At 40.5% G+C, this 14,106-nt stretch overlaps 1 long non-coding RNA gene across 1 annotated transcript in view; it reads left to right on the forward strand.

Annotated features, from left to right (window-relative positions):
* Positions 1–4,216: 4,216 nt before the first annotated feature.
* Positions 4,217–14,106, forward strand: part of LOC145359534 (uncharacterized) — a 94,925-nt gene continuing 85,035 nt past the window's right edge. Inside the window, exon 1 of the long non-coding RNA XR_013889598.1 lies at positions 4,217–4,336. This is a non-coding gene — a long non-coding RNA (uncharacterized LOC145359534). The remainder of the gene's footprint in view (positions 4,337–14,106) is intronic.

Genomic DNA, 14,106 nt, shown 5'->3' on the forward strand with positions numbered 1-14,106 from the left:
TTGGCTTTGATAATTTATTGGAAACTTTAAATAACCTAAAGTTAATCTTGTTCCATGTGGAATCTGGCTCCGGCACTTTGGATACGCTGGAATGCATAATTTGCTACAAGTGAGGTTGGCTACAATCATGGGTGGATTTACCTTCCTTTAAGGGTAGCCATGAGGTGCTGAGATTGCCGAAGCGGGCACTTCTTTCCTCTGTCACGGTGTTGCCCCATTACTCACTGATTGTTCATTATTGCACTTTCCATTTTTTTTAAAGGAAACAAAATTATTTCCAACAGTTTGCCGATTTACACATTTATTTCCGAGGAGAGTGACCAGAAAGTTATTGACCATTCTGACTATCACAAATTACCTCATAGTTACTTAGTCAAGGATTTAGGGGATAACATTGATAGGATCTCAGATCCCATTGAGTAGGTTAACTACAGAACCAGTTAAAAAGACTGTCTTCCATAATTAAATAGAATTTTTTTTGAGATTGTAGTAATTATTGGGGGCAAGGCTATCATAGCAGTTATATATTTAAATTAAAAGAATATATATGTGTACTTATTTGTAGAATGGAAATGTACCTAGATCCATTGGGAACTTTCTATGGGAAGTTTGACTGGTTTATTCTTCCCAACACCCAGAGGATCTATTGCCTTCTCACAAGTCAACTCCACCAAAAAGTTACAGGGAAGTAGGATTGAATCATTTTCAACGGCCTGTATTGTAGGAAAAAAAGGCTTTGATTTGTTAAACCACCCCTCCCCAATCTAATCATCCGAGGTTTACTATTTCGGATTTCGGTGTAATGGTCTAATTCCCTTTAAACGGAAATGGGCTCAATCAGCAAAATATACAGTTAAAGAATTTTTAAAATAAATGCTTTGTCAGAATTATTTTTTCGTATGTTTAAAGTGATAAAGTTAAATACGAGAAGTGCGTTTTAATATCAGAATGATAATAGATATTTCATTCAGCGAAGTAAAACAATGCTTCTGGTATATCGGAAGTATTTTAGACAAGATCAGTTTTCTCGGGATTTTTTTTCCTTCTAATGCTTTTTTAAACTTAAAATTGAAATAATTTCGCAATAGCTGTAAAAAAATTGCTGGTTTGAAGCGAGCTTGGTAAAAGGTTTCAGGAAAAGATAACATTTAAATCGCAAACTTTTGAACAAATTGATTGAAAGAAATCAGAAGTAATGTTTAAAGTGTTAGCCAAACTTAGGGAACCTGGGGATGATGTTCGTACTTATTAACTCTCTCTTTTCAAACAAAAAGTGGGGTGGGGGGAGGTGAAATCTGTTGTTAAACTTTAGGACTATGTAAAATGTCACATTACCGTAAAATAAATTTAAAATGAGGACGTGAAACAAGCACTTGAGTATGGGGGGTGTGATGGAGGTACTGTGCAGCCTTCTTTAACACTACTTTTATAATTCATACCGTGAGTAGATTTCTGTTTTTTAAATTTGATTTATTATTCACACATGCATTAGTATACAGTGAAAAGTATTGTTTCTTGTGCACTATACAGACAAAGCATAACGTACACAGACAAGGAAAGGAGAGTGCACGATGTAGTGCTACAGTCATAGCAAGGGTGTAGAGAAAGATCAACTTAATATGAGGTAGGTCCATTAATAAATGAGTAACGACCCCTCTACATTCCCAACCTGCAAACTAGCGTTGTTTGAGGTTAAGCCAGATACTCCAGTGAATTAAAAAGCTGATGGATAGAACAGGTGAGTTCTGCGTCGCCTCCCGCATTAAAATATAAATAACTTCTCGACTCTCTGATTTTATCTAAATATGTACCTATATATTTCTCGTGAAAACGCCACTCAAGTGCACACGCACATTGAAAGGTGCACTCTCTACATCTCTCTCTCTGTATATGTCCCTCAAAAGCTAACATATAGAGGTCTAGTTGATTCAAAAATAGCTGCTAACATATAATTCTGCATAAACGCTAAACGAATGTTAGAATCCCCCTTCACTTTTCTTATTTTGCGTCTGTTTCGGATCTTAAACTGTCCGGATGCACTCTTCCGATCAAATGTAGCTCTTTTAAGGCTATGACGCAGGTAGCCAGGTTTTTCTCTACCCATTTTCCGTGTATATTTAGGAGATTTGACGTTAAACGGTCGTCAGGACTCGAAATAAAATTAAACTGTGTCTTCCTTTGGCCTAATCGCCAATGGCGGGATAACCCCAGATACTTTCTGAAACCGATTATTACTGAGCGGGTGAGTGAATTCTCTGTAAATCCAGTGACGTACATTTGTGACATTATTCTACAGATTTATGATTATTTAAACAGCGACTCATTCCCGCTTCTCCCTCTAAACGTCACGACAAGTTCAGGAGCAGTTCGCAACACCGGATTATTGAATTCTGACACGAGTTAATTTTGTAACAAGTAGTTCCACATCCCAACGCGCACGCAACCTTTCTTTACAAAAGAATCACACCAAAAAAAATTATTGCAGCATTTAATATTCCTATCATGTTTCTGTTTAGTTTTTTTTGTGGAAACCGCAGAGTCTATTTGCAAGCACAGCAAGCGACATAAGATAAATCAGAACAAGAATCTGTTTAACCCACAGATGTGGAACGCTGTTATTTAGAACAGGAAGCCCAGAAATGTGCACATAGCAGGTGTTTACACTTTCAACGTCCGCACACGGTTCTGGCTCCCCACTGACACTGGTCGTTTCTTGTTTTGCTGGTTAATGACAAGACCTGGCTTACTTTTTGCGAAATAATATAATTTCCCCAGGGTAGATTGGAATTCCGGGTACACGGTCCCTGGTTTGTACTGTAGCTTCGCGCCATTTGTATTTGGAGTGAACTCTGGAGGGCGGGGGTGGGGGGGGGGGGGGTGCTGTGGTAGTGGGAGTGTGTGTGTGTGTGTGTGTGTGTGTGTGGGGCGGGGGGGGGGGTATGTTTGTGAAACCCAAATCCGGCAACTTCAGTTGCGGACCGTGTGCAGTGAGCCCCGCTCACTTGCCAAGGAGGCTTCTTTGCAAAATGCCACTCTCTGGAACCTTGCACTGCCACAGGGGGGAGCGGCGGAAATGAATTAAATGAAAGGCCAAGGGGAAGTCTACTTTTTAGGCGTTAAAGAGTGGGCGACTAGTTTTGTAATCGTGGCAACAAGATTTTTTTTTAAGTTTTAAAATTATGTGCATTGCTCTTGTGTTCCAGTCCTCTGTGGCTTCAGATGCAATCTCAAAATAATCACTCCCATGCCAGCAAAGACTTATAATCTGGAGTGAGATTGGTGCTAAATTATAATGAATTAGTCAGAAAATACTGATTGTGGTCGTCTATATCGTTTCATAGTTATATACTATATGTATATATTTGTCTATTGATACACTGGAAATCATTTGATTTGATGCTTAAAGTGAATAGAGCTTTGCATTTAATTTAAAATCTCCCACCGCTGGTCCCTGCTTGCTGATTGGTTAAAATATTCATTCTTAATATTCGAATTGTGGAATTTCTTACGGCGGCCACGCTTTGCTGCCTTTCTCCTATTGCAGGGGTGGGGGATTATTTTTAATCTGATCCCCTCCCTTTGAGTTCCCAAGGATTCAGTTACTGGATTATGGCAGATGCAATCTGAATTGGAGGCAATTCCTCAAAACCAGAAGCAAAAAAAAAGGCGGGAAATATTTGTGATTTGAATAAGGCAAGCGGGAGGCTGGCATTGGCTGGCGTTGCAGGCTCGTCACCGCTGAAGGACCCAATTAGCATCTGAATAGCAGTGGATCTGGTGTGTGACTGAGAGAGAGGGAGGGAGAGAGAGAGAGAGAGCTCTCTCACAGGCGGTGGGAGACTCAGATTCAATCATGGCTTGAAATCAAACATGTTTCAGCTCGGTTTGTGCTAAGCATCATCCCCCTCCCACCCCATCCACCCACTCACCTCCCCTCCCAGAACCTCCCCCTATGTACAAATCCTGGGGAGAATCGAGCTCGCAAGGGGAGAGAGGTGCGAGGAGCCGCTAGGTGCTAGTTGCTGATATTCTCTCTACCTTCTTTGATGACAGATAGAAAAATCTTCTTGAAATCTACTCCCCCGTCCCCTCTCTCCCCACTGCCTGAGATGTGGGGCGGAAGTTGGCTGCTATCTTTGGTTATCTAGCTGTATGAGTATTGCTGATCCATCATAAAGCTAGATAACCGAAAGTAGAAACCACTTCCACAGCTTCGGGGAGCCAGCGACGCCGGCCAGGCAAGGGAAGAGTCAACGAAGAACTCGTAGAGCACAGTTTACCGTATCCGACCGACTCGAGACAATACCAGGAATTGAGCAAAAGGCTGCGAAACAATGTGAGTATCCCTTCCTTTTCCATATTTTTATATATATATTTATATAGAAAATTAGCAACTCTTGATTTTTTTTTAAAGTCTCTGGATTGCAGACACCCACCCCTGGTTTTGTAACCTTCATTGTGATGCTATTTGAGACCGAGTACATTGATATAGTACCAGCAGCAATGAAATGCTAAATTGTACCCCCCTCCCACCCCACTTTCCAACACATCAGTGGAACACATTAGTCCTAAAATTGCGAGGTGTGCGAATCTCCGGGTTCCCTGTAATTGTCTGGGTGCCAAGGCCTCGCCTTTTGGTTTAAATAGATTAAACATTCCTTGATTAGATTACACTCAGAAAGCCGAACCGGCGCGGAATGCGACAGCCAGATTTAGCATTCCAGACTTTCTGATTGAGGTTTAAGTTTGGCCCCGTCAAGGGGTCAAGTTCTCGATAATTTGGCCACTTTTCAGGCCGTGGTGACAGCTGTTTGTTGCTGGCCTCCGGGTATCCAGGAACGGTGAAGTGGAGCAGAAATAATGCCAACTTTTCTTTATATTCACTTGGAGGGAGGCGGGGTGGGGGGCGGCCGTGGTGGAGGGCTGTCAGGAACCCTCAGTCCCATCTCCATTACAGACAGACCACATTGGGAGCTGTCCACTCAAATCCGCCACTGACATGGTGCTGAATCCTAATGAGATGTCCACTTTGCGGCGAGCACTCCCGGCTCTGTCTGTCTCACTTTCGCCTACCTCCCCCCATCCCCAAATTGGCCCCCAAAAGTGCCACCTAATTTTTAAAGCTAATCCCTGTGTAATCACCCCACTCCGCCACAATCAGCATCGGAATTCAGCACTTCCGAGAAAGACTCACTCTGTACGGCTATAGCGAACGCTCTTTAGAATTTTACATTTAATTTACCATAAAAAAAAGTCCCGCTTTTAAGAGTATCAACCAGTCCTCTGGCGTTTTTATAATAATGTATTTTAATTTAAAAATGATAAAATAAAAATAATAATATAGCAAGCCAGAAAAAAAAACAATATAGCATGGCAGCAAGATAAAAATCCCGTTGTGTGAATTTTATGTAGAATGGATACTTATATAATATATATAATTCACAGTGTTTGTATATTTATATATAAAGCACGCCATCGGTTTTACATCTACCTTTAGTGAAATTTAGTTAGTTATTCCCAGGGTGACAGGGCCTTAGTACAAAGCTTTTCTGGGTCGGGTGGCTCCGGGGAGCTGAACCCGGCAAAACATCAGGTTGCACAGAAGTCTCTTTTAAGCTGTCTTCAGACTGCGGAGAGGCCAACATTTCTTCCATTGATCCGGCAAGTCGGCCACACTGTGAATTATCCCACTCAGTTTGATCCAAATTTTGATTCGGAATTTTGCTAAGAGTTCAGTGTGTCTCTAACTGCCCACCCCGTCACTTCAGTCTCATTCTGTTGCCCCCCATTTTCCGGCTGATTACAAGGGGTCCAATTTGAGAGAGGCCTTTGGGATATTTTCATCTCCCAATTATATTTATATACAGAAACGGAGAGCGGGATAAACAGGCCAATATGTGGATTCGATGACAAAGAAACTAGGGTCGGTAAATGATCCCATTTGCACTCGAGAAGGTCTTTCCCACTGTGCGGCTAGAGAACTTGTTCAGGACGCTCTTGCTGGAAGGGACGGGGCACCAGAACGCATGTTTGAGTAGAATCGTATCCCAACTATCACTTCACTTTTAAGTAGGCTACCAGAAAGACAGTTCAAAACTTTTTGGACACTAAAACATATCGACCGTCGCACCCATTTATCCCAATGTTGTAAAAGTGGCACAGAAGCGATGTAATGATCAGTAAAGGACACGAGTCAAATAAGTTGGTTGTACAGGTCGTCTTGTCTTACATATGCCCGTAGGCACTGCCCTGAACCTCTTCCCTAAAGCTCAAAGCCCATTGTTTAACAGTGAATTTGATCATTCATTTTCGACGAGTGGCTTTGACAGAATGTGATTTTATAAATTTCTATCGATAGAGAAACTTTTCCTTTCTAGCCAGGGATTTTTTTAAAAACGGAAATATATTTTAATAGATAATTTGTCGCTGTTATTTTCACCTTGTTTATTTGATAGGTTGTACATTGATATATTACAATAACCATGACATGAGTTTTCCCTGATGGCCTTGCTGATAACCTTTGGTGTTACTGAGCCACAGAGGAATAAGGGTTGACCTTTGGTCTCTGCTGGTCAAATGTTGTAATTGTAACTTGTAATTTACATCAGTAGTAAATCTGGAATAGAAATGCCTTCTGGAGCACGCATTGTTTAAAATCCAATGGTGGGGTTTCGGTTGGCATGTACATTTAGGCATTCTGACTGGTGTCAATTGCTCTCTCTTTCTATTACATTTGAACATGAGTAGAATTTGAGTGCAGGATATGGAGCAGGATGCTAAATTGAACAGTGTTGGTGAAATGGATTAGGGTGGGGGGTGGGGGGGGAGGTGGTTGAAAGCAGAGTCTTTAAAGTGCTTATTCACTAAGGATCCTTCTGGCCTGGAGTGAACAGGGTCTCCATTTAAATGTGGAGGATGGTGGGTTGAAGATGAGGTTTAAGAGTATATGTGATTTAGCACAGCCTGGTTTTGTGTTGAGCTGCACGTTCTTAATGTTGTTCAACATCATCTGCTCAAGTCATCTTATTATAATAAGATAATAGTTATTACTTTCCCCACCAAATGTTTCACAATGATGGGGTAGGTAGATGATGCTTTGTATTTGGGTCTGTGAAAACTGAACACTGAGCGTGCCACATATAAAACTACTTCACTAAGCCCTCGATTAATTGGCCGAATTTCTTTGGTGTCTTTAGATTTGAGGCAGATTTTACTCGACAATTAGCAGTTAACGTTTAATTTGGAAAAATAATCTAACTTGATGGAGCAGCGTGGCATTGAAACATTCAAACCAGGAAAATCCTTACTGAATGAAATAATTGCAGCTCCTCACTTCCAATCACAAGTCTATGATCTTGGTCGGAAAATGCTCCATTCAGATAAGGATAGGAATATTTTCCATCAAAACTCATCACTTTAGAAAAGATGAGGAAAATTAGCTCCCAGAAAATTTTACAGGGATCATGCTCTCAGAATAAGGAGTCAGCCATTTGGGGAGATACTTCTGCACTGAGTAGGTTGAGGATTATTTGAATGACTTACCCCGGAGGATTTGTGGATGCTCAGCCATTTAGTATATTCAAGACAGAGATTGATCAATTTTTAGATATTAAGGGATATAGGGAATAGTGTGGAAAGATAGAAATGAGGTAGATGATCAGACATGATCAAGAATGCTGAGTTAGGTTGAAGGGCTGAATGGCCTATCACTGCACTTATTTCTGCTGTAACTGTACAGCTGGGTCTACTAACTGGCTTTTAAAAATATGCTACACACAGCAGGTTAATTGGCTTCTGAAAGAGAAAAACAACATTGATGTTAAAATGAAGCTCTGATGAGGAGTCCCACCTAAATGGTAACCCCTCTTTCTCTTTCAGATGCTGACAGACCAGCTGTGCATTTCCAGTAATCACAGTTTTCATTATACTTGAATCTTTTTTGACAATTATTGGTCTTCAAACATTTCTAAATAACATAAATTTGTGATATTTCTGTAATAAAGTTTTAGAAATCCTAGGAAGAGTTTTTTTTCAAAGTGAGTCATGTATTTTCTGGATAAATGTGACCTACGTGTTTTTTAAAAATCTGTGCTTGAACAAAAGTAGATTTAATGGTCAATTGTGGTTCAATTATTGTGGGAGCAAAAGGTCTTGAACTTGAGTACGATGCCTTGGAAGGGGAACTGAAATAAAATATATTTATTCAATTCTGTTAAAATAAATATTGACTTCAGCATGTGTTCCAGTAGGCCTGTGTTCCACAAGTCCCTCCTCTTTCACTGCATGGAAGGTTTTACTTTCTAATTTTTGCTTTATCATATTTAGTGTCTGCTTTGATTTGTTTAATTTTTCTTCTCAATTCCAACCATATCTCGTTTTTCATAATGAAATTAATTTGTTTACCAAAATTCTACTCATGGGTTCAGCTGCTTAATCCTGAAATGGTTTTGGATGGAATGCACTATAAATTGTTCAGATTAAAATATTTGTGACATGTAACCACAGAGTTCATTTTGTATTAAAAGCAGAAAATGCTGGAAAAGCTCCAGTAGGTCAGGCAGCATCTGTGGCGAGAGAAACAGAGCCAACATTCCAGGTTGCTAACTTTTCATCAGAATGCAATTCTCTTCTTATCATCCCTGACCAAGGGGCATCCTGACTCAAAACATTGACTCTATTCACTCTCCACAGATGCTGTCAGACCCTGCTGACATTTTCCAACATTTTCTGTTCTTGTTTCAGATTCCAACAGCTGCGGTATTTTGCTATTATCTCTTTTTGTCAAATAGGCAATGTTGAAGATGGTGAGATTTTACTATAGGAATTTAAAATAAATAAATTTATCATCAAATGCATTTTAAAATCTATTCTTTCCTTGAATCTCAAATCGCTTCATTTTGACCATCAAAATTCTCTTTTGTTATTGCTGAAACTTGTGTTATGGTTCCATGAGTGTATGTTACCCAGTGGTACCTCAGCGAACTGGCATTATTTGAGTGCCTAGTAAATGCAGGCATGCACTGAATCCAACAACATGGCCAAACTTGCTCCTGTCCACTTCAATGCTCACACTCATGTACTTTCAGAAGGGGAGAGGTGTCAAAAACTTTTAGGTGCAGGAATCCTACCTGATTTTTCTTTATCTTTTTGCCCTTTCCATACAGGGACTGGAACTAATTATAATGCCCCAGTTTCTGCCCAGCTGAGATCAGCTACTTCAGCACAGGCCCGGTTAGAATCTAGCACTCCTGTTCTGTACAACTACAAGGACCTATTAAATGGCCAACATTTTTATCCAAATTTCAACCAGTTCTTAACTTACAAATTAAAACACAGAGAAGCACTTGGGCAGCTCTGCATGTGATTTGATAATACAGTTCTGTGGTTTGAAATATTTCACCCCTCTGCTGCCTGCTCCCTAGTGTTTCGACTACTGTATCACCATCTCTAAGGGCACGTTGTTCACTCTCTTAAAATATATTGTTCCTCATTGAGGTTCCGGTGGGCTGAATTCATTATTTCACCACAGCCTCAAGGATCATACAACACTCAGGTAGAAAATTAATTAATTGCTGTAAAAAAATGTTTTAAAAAAGTGTAACATTAATAAAATAAACAGATTTAACCTCAGCTCAGTCTTAAAGCCTGATCAGAAATGAAGGACGGGAAGCAAACTTTTCACACAATGTCAGGGAAACAGAGTAAACATGTAAATTAACCACCCTTTACAGGTTTCACATGTACTTCCTTGCTTTATGATTCAGGAACTATTATTTAGATAAGGGGAGGGATGAGCATGAGTTGTGAGTGAGGAATTTGAACAGTCTAAATCCAGCTAGGAAGATGTGAATTCAAGTACCAAGTGATATCATGTCTGGGATTCACTTGGCAAGGTGTGGTTCGATTAATACTCCATCTGATATGTAGTTGGATAATGTATGGGATGAGGGGAATCAGGGCAACTGTGGAGATATCTGGAGCTTCAAGTTTCAAAAATCTTTCCTGGGATGTTGGCGTCTCTGGCAAGACCAGCAATTGTTGCCCATTCCTAATTGCCCTGGTACTGATGGCTTGCTAGTCTATTTCAGAGGACAGTTAAGAGTCTACCACATTGCAGTGGATTTGGAGCCACACATAGGCTGAGTAAAGTTGGCAAATTTCCTTCCCTAAAGAACTCAGAACCAGAAGTTAGTGTATACGAACACTACTCTAGGGACGTGAGCATATAACCTAGACACACTCATTCTGCACGGAGATGGGCAGTAACTGAATCAAATACTCTGACTATTGCAGTGATTAATGATTCTGTATAATCTTGGATGAAGAGCTGTCGTTGGGGAATGGGGGTGAGGATTTCTGGTGTTATGACCAACATTCATCTCTCAATCTACATAACTAAAGAAACTGCAAAATAGCTGTTGAGTTCACCTGAACAATAATTCTTCTCCAACAAAAAAATCCAATGTATCTGAGTTGGTTTGAGAAGTTTCTAATAGAGGTGGTTGGGTCCCATATTAAGAGTGATCTTTCACAAAAGAGACATGGGGTAGAGAGGTTGTCTATTACAAACGAAAGCCATAAATATCAGATGCCATAGAGAAAACATTAACCACATTTCCCAGGTTTAAAATCCATGTGACTGGGGGAAATACTGATTTTACACTCTGCCCAGTTATATCCACTGGGTTCAATAGAGAATAAATTCAGGATGGGCAGTGAGGTGTAAAACCAACATTGCCCGAATCCTATCAGATTAACAACGGGTAGAGGTTAAATTTGTCCCTTCTGAGCAGGACATAAAACAATCATTCCAGTTGATCTCATGAGTCTCCCACCTGGACAATCAAATTAAATTTGCCCCCCCCCCCCCCCCCCCCCCCCCCCCCCGTCCACAGCCTTGAGTGAGGAACTATGTATCCATTGTGTCATGTGAAGTTAAGCACAATGGATTTCAATAACTGCCTTCCGAACAAAACAGTGAACTATTGCTAGCCAGCTGTTGATTGATGGATATGTTTTTTAACTTTTGGAAACATTGGACTTGTGCTTAAATGTGAACTTTGTACATCAGGCTATCGGAGTCTGCTTTTAATTTAGTTAGATCTTCATTCCAAACATTACTGTCTTCCTTTCCAGTTTGAGACCATCTGTGACAGTAACAGAACCAAAATATCAGCATAAATAATACATATTTTCTCAAAATCATTGGCAACTCTTACTGGAAATGACAGAAGTGTTTGAGATTCCTGTTTGAGAATTGAATTGGAAGTATTGGGAAGGGCCAGTTCACCTTTGATCACCGTCAGCAGTTTTGGTGCGCTTCTGAATGAGAAAGAACCCTGAAAGGTATTCTCAAACATATATATTATTTTCAACTAGCATGTTTGATGACTCCTTACTTTAGATGGGTTGTGCTTTAGGTTGCCTGAGGTGAGTTGCGTTTCAATGTGTCAATTGCCAGCTTGGCTAAATTGTGGCAGTGAATTAGAAGATTCTGGATTTAAATTCTACCACAGGATTTAAACACATGATATTCAAGTGCAGTACTAATAATGTAATGTACTTGTTGGTAACTCTATTTGACTGACTTATTAAACAAAGGCCAGATATATGTACCCAAATAAGTGTAAAAGATCCCAGTTCACTGGTTAAGGAAGATCAGTGAGTTCTCACAGTATCTGGTCCAATAGTCTCTCAAACAACACCAATAATATCAAATTAACTGTTTGTGAGACCTTGCTGTGCACAATTTGGCTGCAGAACCTACTGACATAGCTATAGTGACTGCACCTGAAATGTAATGGACTGGTTAAAGTTTAATTTTCAAGTCAGAATTAGGTTTACATTAACAATGAGTTCCTGTGAAAATCCCTTAGTCGCCACACTCTGATGCTTGTTCGGGTATATTGAGGGAGAATTTCGTATGGCCAATGCACCTAACCAGCATGTCCTTCAGACGTTAAGAAGTGCTTTGGGATGTTCAGACATAAAAGGTGCCCTTGTGAATTGTTTCTCTTTTTCATCTCAAGATCCCACTCACCTCCAATCATTTCCTCTCTTTCCTTGGGGGGGTAATCTTAACCTAGTCCCATTTGGTGGGAAGCCGATGGGATCAGATTGATTTCAATCGTGTGTAAAATCAGGCAGAATGTAAGCTTTCATTTCAATGCAAAATTATCAACCAACCTTGCTTCCATCGGGAAAAAGATCCAAATGTCTGAGGTCACATACCGACCGACTGAAGAATGGCTTCTTCCCCGCTGCCATCAGACTTTTGAATGGATCTACCTTATATTAAGTTGATTTTTCGCTACACCCTAGCTGTGACTGTAACACTATATTTTGCACTATCTCATTTTCTTCTCCCTTGTGCACTCTATGAACGATATGCTTTGTCTGTATAGTGCACAAGATACTTTTCACAGTGTACCAATATGTGTGACAATAATAAATCAAATCAAATCAATCCAACCGTATCAAGTTCTGATTAGCTTGGTTTGGTTTAAATTACCCCATTCTGTCTCACTGTCTCTGATTTTTTCTGTCATTCACTCTCACTCATTCCCCTTCCGTCTCTGCACATGCATGCTTCTCTTTCTGCCTCTTTTATTTCAGCCTTACGCTATTTTATCACAACAATTGTTGCTACTTTGCTTTTTCTCTTGGAATAAGGCACCTTAGACACTCCCCTTTACATTGGAAAGGAAACTTACAGCCCCATTTCTCTCCTGTTCTTTCCTGGAGCCTTCGAATTGTGAAACATTTTTACTCCTTCACTCTTCCCTTCCTCCTGCAATCTAAAACTCGAGGAAAGTGCCAGCTAATCAAACCTGTTTTCATTGGCCTCATTGTCACCCCCTAGCCTCTTTTATCTGGAAGTTGCCTATTTGGTCCTACATGTGGATTTCAAAATCAAAAGTAAGTTCCCCAATTTCCCAATCGATCTGCTGGGGGGACTGTCACACATGATATTGAGATGGCTGTATTTTATGTAACATGTTTGGGCAGTTGTGGTGGTGGTGGGGGGAGGGGGGTTAGAATTAGAATTTCCTTGCTGTGATTCAACCAAGCCAATTAAGGGTCACATTTGCACCCCCCACCCCCCCCACCCCACCCCTCTATGTATCCCAATTGAAAGTCGTTCAAATTGGTTGGTCTCTTGTTGCACTTGTTCCAGTCAATACTGACTGGAAGCTTCTGCAAGGTTGAAGTTAGTTGAGAACAGCAGTTGTCTCATGGGGAGGTGTGCCAATGAGTGGCTTGAAAGGGAAGGAAATGTAGCAAGATTGTTAAAGTTATAAGTTTATTTTCAAGTAGACTTACATTCACACTTCAATGAAGTTGCTGTGAAAATCCCCTAGTCACCACACTCTGGCACCTGTTCGGGTACAGTAAGGGAGAATTTAGCATGGCCAGTGCACCTAACCAGCACACTTTTTGGACTGAGGGAGGAAAAATGGAGCACCCAGAGGAAACCCACACAGACATGGGGAGAACAGAAAAAAAGTGGGAGCAATTTTAAACATGTAGAAGGTTCTTTTAAAAGCAGTTGCACTCTACGCTGGCTTTACAATCTGAAAACCATTTTGTAACAGAAGGAGGCCATTTGGCCCTTTCATGTTTATGTTGATTCTCTGCAAGAACAGCTCAGCATTTCTGCACCCTCTCTGATGTCCTTCCTGAAGTTGAGGGCTCAGAGTTACAGACAATATTCCCGTTGTAGCCGAACAGTGGCCTATATAGGTTCACCACAACTGACTTCCTTATGTATTCTGTGCCCCTATTTGTAAAGCACAAGATCCTGTAGACTCTATTCACCGCTTTCTCAACCTGTCCTGATTTAGATGCATATGATTTAGGCACAGGTACCCCCAGGTCCCTTTGCTCCTTTACCCTTTTTAGAATTGTATCGTTTACTTTATAAAGAAGCTTTTCTTAACTCAAAATGCAATACAAATTAATTTTATTTCTTCTTATAGCTGAAGCTACCAGCCCTTATTGATACTTTAGCCAAATGGTAATGCTGCTTCCCTCACCATAAATGGTCAGTATCTGAAGACTATGCAACTTGGAGGGTATTGCAGCTGAGTCTCAATGTGCGCTCAC

The sequence above is a fragment of the Carcharhinus amblyrhynchos genome, chromosome 28 (assembly GCF_965287045.1).
Source record: "Carcharhinus amblyrhynchos chromosome 28, sCarAmb.v2.hapA, whole genome shotgun sequence".
In the NCBI taxonomy this organism is placed as follows: Eukaryota; Metazoa; Chordata; class Chondrichthyes; order Carcharhiniformes; family Carcharhinidae; genus Carcharhinus; species Carcharhinus amblyrhynchos.